Below are 8,397 nucleotides of genomic sequence, written 5' to 3'. Positions count from 1 at the left end.
CTCCAGTCCTCTATATGTCCAACTGTAACCCCAGAGATGATGTCCACTTGTTTCTCTGATTTGACCCTTTCCTGCTACTCCATGGGGTTCATTGCTTCCATCCTTCTGCTCTGCCTTTGAGGCTGGATGACAAGGTTAGAGGGTAACTGAGCTTTCCTTGCAGCTGGATAAAAGGTCTTGACCATGACAAACAGAAGACAGATGTTCATTTTAACTCCTTGACTGGGGAAGGCAATTTCAACTGGAGGTTCATCTTCCGCTTCAATTATCTCCCAGCTGAGGAGATAATTTGTAAGAAAAAGGACTATCTTCTCCATGGATGAATCAGAGTTTCAGGAACCAGTTGTTCTGGTTCTCCAGATCTGGGATTATGACAGGATTTCAGCTAATGACTTTCTAGGTATGGTGTTACCTGCTGGAAGTGGGGTGACCTGTCCCTTACCTGGCTGGAGCATTTCCCTGGGGTTCAACTCTCTGAGAGGGGACCCTAGGACCATCAGATGAAACTCTTCAGCTCAGCAGTTATCTAGGCTGTTTTTTCACCCCTGAGCTACAGACAAAACCTGGAGATAGGCACCTCCCCTACACAGACATGTAGGGCTTGCATGCTTGTCCCAGGGCTTTGGTGTATTTTTTCAGGACCTGTCACGTCACAGGACATCCAGGTTCTGCTTCCTCACAACTTTTCCAATAAACTTGCTTGTTTTCCATGCTCTTACTTAGATATGCAGATCTCAAAGTCTGAGCCTAAAAGGATTTTTCCCAGGACCTTATGTTGTGGGTACAGGAACAACCTGTGTGAGACTATTGACAACCTTTGTGAGACTATTGGCACTTGAGTTGCAGCATCCCCATTGCTGGGGGCTCAGAACTCCATGGATGCTCTGGTACTTCCTAGTAATCAGACCTGCTGAGCTGGGCATGCAGCAAGGCATGGTGACAAAACAGAGTGATGATTCCCCACACATTATGCTTATGCTAGCACAAGTACTGCTGATTCTCTCCCACTTCTGCTGCCATCCTCAAGCTTATAACGCTGTGTTCAGTTGTTCCTCCCTTCTTCAAATGTTAACCTCCCTATTAGAAAGCAGCCCTTTTTCCCTACTATCTCCTGGGCACGTCTAAACTCCTTATACTTCAACGTTTCGTAGTGTATTTCAGACCTTTACTGCATGAGGCACTTCCAGTGGTTTAGCCATGAAGAACTGAGGCACTGAAGAAAGCATTAACAATGTCAATTATTTCTGGCAAGTATGATCTCAGGAATTTCTAGATAGTAATGGGCTTCTGCAGGGTCTATTGCAATCTCCTGCCCCAAGCAGGGCTGGATGCACTGTAGGTTAAGTTGCTCAGGACATTTCTGGGGGGGTTTTGATTATCTCCAAGGATGGATTCCTAGCACCCTTCTTGGACCCTTTTCCTGGCTGTACCTTTCTCACAATTCTCAGGTTTTTTACTTGCAGCATTTTGTGTCTGTTGCCTTAGGTGCTTTCATTATCCATTTTTGAGAAGAATCTAGCTCCATCTGCTTTGTAGTTTCCTCTAGGCTGTGAGGAATGCAGTAAAATCTCTCTCTTGACTTCTCTGCTCTGAGCTGAACATATATGTGCCTCTCACCCCTCTTGCTGTGGCACCTACTACAGACTTGACTATCTCAGCCACTAAAAACTATCTAGTTGACATCTTTCTTGTACTGGGGATCCAAAACTGGGCACAGTATCTAGATGCAGTCTCACTTGGAAATGAGCAGAGAACACTCACGTCCCTTGTCTGCTTTTACCAGTACAGATCAGGATGTGGTAAGATTGTTTTGTTGCAACGGCTCAGTGCCAAAGTGGGACAGGAACTCATTCTGAGCAGAACAGAGGCACAAGGCCAAACAGGGAGATGAACTGAGGCTGTTGCAGACCTTAGACAAACTTGAAACCTTTAAAGCATTTATAATTTTAAAGCATTATCATTTTATAATTTTAATTGACATCTCCAGGAATTAGAGAGGAAGATGAGCTTGGACATGTGAGGAGAGCAGGGTGGGACATGATAAAAGGGTAAAAATAACTCACCATATGAACTCATCAAACAGCCCTTATCAAAAACAAGTAGGGACTTGGGGCTTCTGCCTCTTAGTCTCTTAACTCCTGAGCTGGTTCTTATGTAGAATTTCAGGTTCTCCATCTGTACAGCAGAACCCTGCACATGTACATTGCACCATCTGTACATGTGCAGGGTTCTACTAGATAATTTCAGCAGCTGGGACCTACTCGTGTGTCCTAGGGTGATGTTATGATGCTTGTATCCCCATTCATGTGTTCTGTTTATGCTGGATAGTATGTTCTGTGCCTTTAAGACTGGCTCTGAAGAGTGAAAGTTTTGTTTGGGTTTTTTTATCAAGCCTGGCGGGACACAGAGAGGGGCAGTACATTGTGCTGCTTTGGCTTTTTTGCTTTTGCTTTTCACTTTGCTCTCTTGCTCTTGCTTCTGCTTCGCTTCTGCTTGCTGTTGCTTCTGCTCATTAGCTAGTTTAGCTAAACAGTCCAAATTTCTTCCTGGACAGTTTCTCCTTTCCTTTTTTCGACCATCTCGACCCTGCTCCAGACTGGGACCTGGGAACACCAAGAGTTTGCACCCTGTGGCTGCAGCAGCTGCCCCAGCACCAGAGGGACCACCCCCGAGAGAGACTTTTGGAATTTGTCATCTTTTTCAGAGTGGTGTCATCTGGTGTTGTTCATTTTGTGTGCTTTTGCCTGTTAAATAAACAGGTTCTTTCCACTTCTCTCTGAGGAATCCTTCCCATCCTGGATGCGGGGAGGGGCCTCCTTTTGGAGGTTTTCTCCCAAATTTGCCCTAAACCAAGACATCGTGGCACTTGGTAGTGTGGCAGAGACAGCCAAATGTTGTGTTGGGCTGACCTCAGAATTTTACCATGTAGTCTCCTCTTCCTTGTGCCTGCAGGCTCCATCAAGCTGAAGCTGCCTGATATGGTGTGGGCAGCCAAGAGCTCTGAGCATTGCACCATCAAAATGGCCAAGAAGAATGCAACACCTCAATTCTCCATCTTCCAAAATAAGTGCATGAGGGGCTGGTGGCCCTTTATCAGACTCAGAGATCAAGAAGATGACGAGAGAGGAAAGGGAATTCAAGAAGAAAAAGAAATGGAGCATCTCAGTCAAACCAGAGGACATGGAATTCAGAGACCCCAGTGGGAGCAAGTACCGCCTGATGGTAAGGTGGGGAGCTGGCACTGTGAGCAGAGCAGTGTTTTGCCTCTGCCTTGATATGGCAGTCTGTCCTTCATGCACAACTTACAAGGGCAGCAGTGACCCAGCTTCTACAGTGTGGCCACAAGCTTCTGCTTATCTTTTCAGGACAAGTTCCGGCACGCGAGCTCCAGCAGGGGGGCACCCTCTCAGCTTAGTGTTCGCAGAGAGAGTGACTAAAGGCTCGAAGCCTATGTAATTGCAGAGACTTTGGGCCACAAGAGGCAGAAAAAGAAAGCTGGACTCTGGTCATGGGTACAAACCAGGTTTATTGTAAGATAACAAACCCAGGGGAGACCAGACCTCCAAAGACACTGGGGAAGGGCTGACAAGGGTTTTTAAAGGAAGGTGGGAACAGGGGTGGAGCCTGCCACCAACCAATGGAGGTCCAGGGGGGAATGGAGAAAGGGAGAAGGACACCTTTGGAGGATCAATAGGGGATATCCTGGGGAGGGCCCCTGAGCCAATCACTCGATGCCCTAAAGAGAAGTTTCCAGATGGAGAGGATGGGCTGCTGAGTGATGGACAGGGTACCAGAGAGGGACATGAGGAAAGAATACATAGGTTGCCAGGGTAACTGGGGAGCAGACAGGGTAACTAACATACAGTGGGCAGGAGGAGACAATCGGGCAGAATCATTACACACTTAAGGGGGGGGCGGAAATGGAACAATCCAAAGTACAAGGTATAACTTATCATAACTATAACTTCAAAAGCACAACATAACACTACAGGATCCTGAAGACTTCTTCCATCTACTGCTGATCCAGCACTTTGTCTACCCTGAAGAACCAACTGCTGTGGCTTGCAGGGATGTCTGACTTCAGGTATTCCTCTGAGCTTCTCATATAAGTTCCATTAGGGGAGCTTTGTTAGTCTTTGTTTAGGAATGTGGTGTTCCCACTGAAACACCCCAGATCATGTTCTCCTTGCTCACTTGTACTCCAAAGCAAGAAGCGTATGGTTCCCCATCAGCCAGTCAGGACAGCAGCAGAAGCCTGTCCTGGGGTCTCTGCCAGCCCAAGTCAGACGGGTGCCAACTGACCAGGGACGGACTCACTCCTGATACCCCTGCTACTGGACCACTGTGTGTGCCCAATGGTGAATTTTGCTCAGTGCCATTGTGGGAGGGGGCAGACAAATCAAGTAGTTGGGGAGTTCATTAAAATACAGTTCCTTGTCTCCAAAACACTTAGTTTCTTACCAGGCCAGTTTCCACTGGCTATGAAGTAACACTCTGTAGCCAACGGAATGGAAAGCTCTGAGCCATCTGTAAGTGGAAGTGGGAGAAAAATACCCAGTTGTGGCAGGACCTGTGGTCAGCGGACTGGTTTGTGAAGCAGTGCATTCAGCTGTGGCTCAGACATATTATCCCTTCAGGGTAAGGTGGAAGCAGAGTTCCAACTGCTGACTGTGGAGGAAGCTGACAAAAGTTCTATTGGCTTAGGCTGAAAAGGGCCAGAACCCATGGAAAAGACCAAGTGAGGAATTTTGCTTCACAGAACTTAAATTTGATGTGAGTATTTCATAATAAAACATTCTCCTATCATCAGTTTTTGTGTTTCAGTTATCATTAAAGTCATGGTTGCACAATTCTGCAGACAATGAGGCTATCCTACACGCCACTGGGTCAAACATCTTAAAAAAGTAAGCAGGAAGCTGCAGTGTTCCACTGTGTTCCATACTGAATCCTTTTAGTATGGTCCTGTTTAACAGCCACAAGTAATTAAAATTCTTTTTCCCTGTCGGGAAGGGCTAGAGCAGGAGCTTCAGTTAATCTGCCTTTTGGTTTTTTTCTAACACTTTAAAATTCTGCTTTCCTTCTGGTGTCCATTCATACAGTTTCTTAACTGGCAGGACAGGAGTATTATATGCAGACATGCATGGCTCTAAAAGACCTGCTTTTAACAGGGACTCAATAACAGGCAGGACTCAATCCCTTCTCTCCCTGCCTTGAAAGAAGGATATTGTTTTTTAGACACCACTTATCCTGGTTGCTTCAAAGTAGTTTGGAGAGGCTCCATAGTTCATTTTCCAGATTTCCCTGGGACTGCCCACACTTGTAGGTTTACTGCAGCATAGACCTTTTCAGACATTTGACACAAACTTACAATAGGGCTAGTTTCTGTATCACTTTTTACAATGTTATTTTGTATTCCTAATGTCGCCAGCAAATCCCTTCCAAGTAATTTATAATTAGAAGTAGGAACAAACAGAAATTCTTGCGTTTAGAACCTAACCCCCGTATGTGCTAATCGTGGTAGAATGAAACACATTCCCACCTCTCTTCCATTTATCCCCTGAATAATTAAGGAACTTCTTGACAATTTTTTCCTTTAGAGATTATGAAAAATGTGTATTTTATGATTGGCTTTTCGCAAGTATTAAAATGAATGTTATATGTGTTACGTTAGAAAGTTATACTGTATTAATTTTTTTAAATAGTGTGTTAAATATAGTTTAGGTTATAACATAATGTTAAAATAGAAACTATGTACGTGAAATAGTTTTTTAAGAAAGGAATGACGTAATCACACCAGATAGCAACCACAGGACACCTAAATATTTCAGAGCTAGAGAATTTATTGCTGTCTTATCAGAAGAAACTAACTTCTTCCTGCCTCGCTCAGGCTTGAAGATGCCATTAGGATTAAGAGGAAGAAGTTGATGATGACCAGAAAGAATCCTGTGTTTGAATGGAATTTATGCATCATGTATGAGATGTATGAATATGCAACAGGTTATTGTTTTTAAGGGATAATCCTCTGTTAACACGTGTCCTTTTTTGGGCTTATGTTGCCCAGAAAAAGGCACCTGGACATCCGTAACTCTTAGTTTCTGTTGTCTCATATTGTCCTAATCCAAATTGCCCAAAATTTTTATTACTCTAATTATATTGCTATTTTATAGCCATTTTATTACTATTAAACTTTTAAAATTTTAAAAACAAATGATTGGTGCTTTTCACAGGGATAAATTCAAAGTGGAATGAGAGGCCCCTGTGTCTATCAGGAAACACCTCCTTCCTGTCCAGACACACCCTAAATGTTATCAAGGGCTGTACTGTCCTGTGTCTCTGATACCCCTAACAATCCATCTCCATTCATCGTTGGACTTGATCCTCCTGAGGATCCAGTTGTTTCTGCAGACATTTTCACTTCCAGTGTCCCTGCAGATAGTACACTGATTCTTTCCAAGATGCTCTCTGGGCAGACTGTCCCCTGCTGAGGAGGGAATCCCTTTGCCCTGTCCTCGTGGCAAAACTCGTCCTTTCTGTCCTGGGGCCCCCCTTGGCCCTGCAGTTTATCCCTCCGCAGCAGTAAGAACACTGCCATCTCCTTTGTCTTCATCTTTTCCTCATCCCTTCTTAGATACACTTGCTGTGTCTTTCTAACCAGTTTATCCAGGGGCTTATTCTGCCCTTCCTCTAGCCCCCACCCCCACTACTGTCTGTGGGTGCTTGTCAGGTTTTGAATGGGAGGAAATTCAGGGAAGTGATGCAAAGCTTTTTGTGTAATTGACAGTCTGTTGAACCAATGAGAACCTGGACATGCCTCTGTGAAAGACGCATGTTAAAGACAAAAAAAGCCAGGAACTCTCTTTTCTGGTCGGCAAAGAGGTAACAGGCCCCAGCACTGGCCCCCGTCTCGCTGCGGGCTGTGCCCCTTCCCCCTCCCGAAGCCATCCGCCGCCCCCCATCAGCCCTGTTCTGGCCAGGCTGGGCCCCAGCAGCTGCTGGGCAGGAATGGGGGGAGGCTGCTGAGCCCTGGCCGGAGCAGAGCTGGCCGTGACTCTGAAGATCTTAGCGTCAGAGCCCTTCCCCAGTGCAGCTGAGACAAAGGCAGCCCTGCATCCTGCAGCCCATGACGTGTGGCCCTGCGGCTGGAAGTGAACACAGAAAACCAAAGATCAACCATGAAGCCGATCTGACCATTTGAAGGGTGCAGGCAACATGTTAACTCTAATATATGGTAGAAATAATTCATGCTATTAAAAAATGTATGTTATAAAGATTGTAAAATCTGAAACATGTCTCTGACCACACACAGCCCGAGAGCAGATGTCTATTCAGATTCCAACCAATTCCCGGAGAAAACTAAGATAACTATCAACATTTTAGCATAAGAATAGACGCTTCCAGGACGATGATCACTGGTATCTTGAGTCATCAGAAACCGCCTAAGAGCGTTCATTGCCCTGCTGATTGCATCAATCAAGATAGCCAGCAGCGGCCAGAATTATACATCTGAATGCATGGCTTCCACGGAGCCCATCAATGCTGACTATCCACCTGGAGCCGATCTTTGCCCAGCTCTGCACACCGAAAGGAACAGCAATGAATGTGAAGAGTTACAAAAGAAATTGGGACTCCTTCACCTTGGGCGCAATAAACTATATAAAACCTTGCCGCAAGAAGCGGTTCTCATGAAGGGGGTGGGGGGGATTCTGATGCGATAGAGGTTGGATCCAGGTTCACCCAGCGCCAACCCCGGGCTCAACGTTGCCTCTTTGGCTGTGGTGGTTTCAAAGACCGTAATTCAGTCGCACAGAAAGATTAATAAATCTTTTCACAATTTTTGATAATTTGGCTCATGATTGATCATTTATAACATTAACACTCTCAGTGCTTCAATACTCCCTCAAGTGAGAGAAAGGAACAAGATGCAAACATGTAAAGGAACAACATGAAGACATCATGAGGCAGTCCCAGATGGGAGGGAATAAGGACATGCCTAGATCTTGGAGCTGAAATCCTCTTGTAAGCTATTGAGAAAAGACTCTTTTTCCCTATAATGCATGAAGCTGTAATATATGTTATGAAATAATTCATGCTTTTAGAGAGAATGTATTTTATAAGATTGTAAAATCCAAACGAGTCCCTGACCACAAGCAGCTCAGAAGCAGATGTCTACTACAGAATCTCAAAATTCCTGAAGGTGACAGGAGAACAATACCCCCGTTTGCTTGTGAATAGATGTGGCCAGCACAATGAGCTCTCTGGGGTAATTGAAAGATGCCCAAGAACAACATCACCCATCAGATACCATCAACTGAGATAGCAGAAGTCACCAGAAAGATACATCTGAATATGCGACTTCCCTTGACACAGTCAACACTGGCTACTGCTCAGGAAACAGTG

The sequence above is a fragment of the Ammospiza caudacuta genome, chromosome 16 (genome assembly GCF_027887145.1).
Source record: "Ammospiza caudacuta isolate bAmmCau1 chromosome 16, bAmmCau1.pri, whole genome shotgun sequence".
NCBI lineage: Eukaryota > Metazoa > Chordata > Aves > Passeriformes > Passerellidae > Ammospiza > Ammospiza caudacuta.
The sequence above is the reverse complement of the archived record's forward strand: the minus strand, read 5'-3'. Positions refer to the sequence as shown.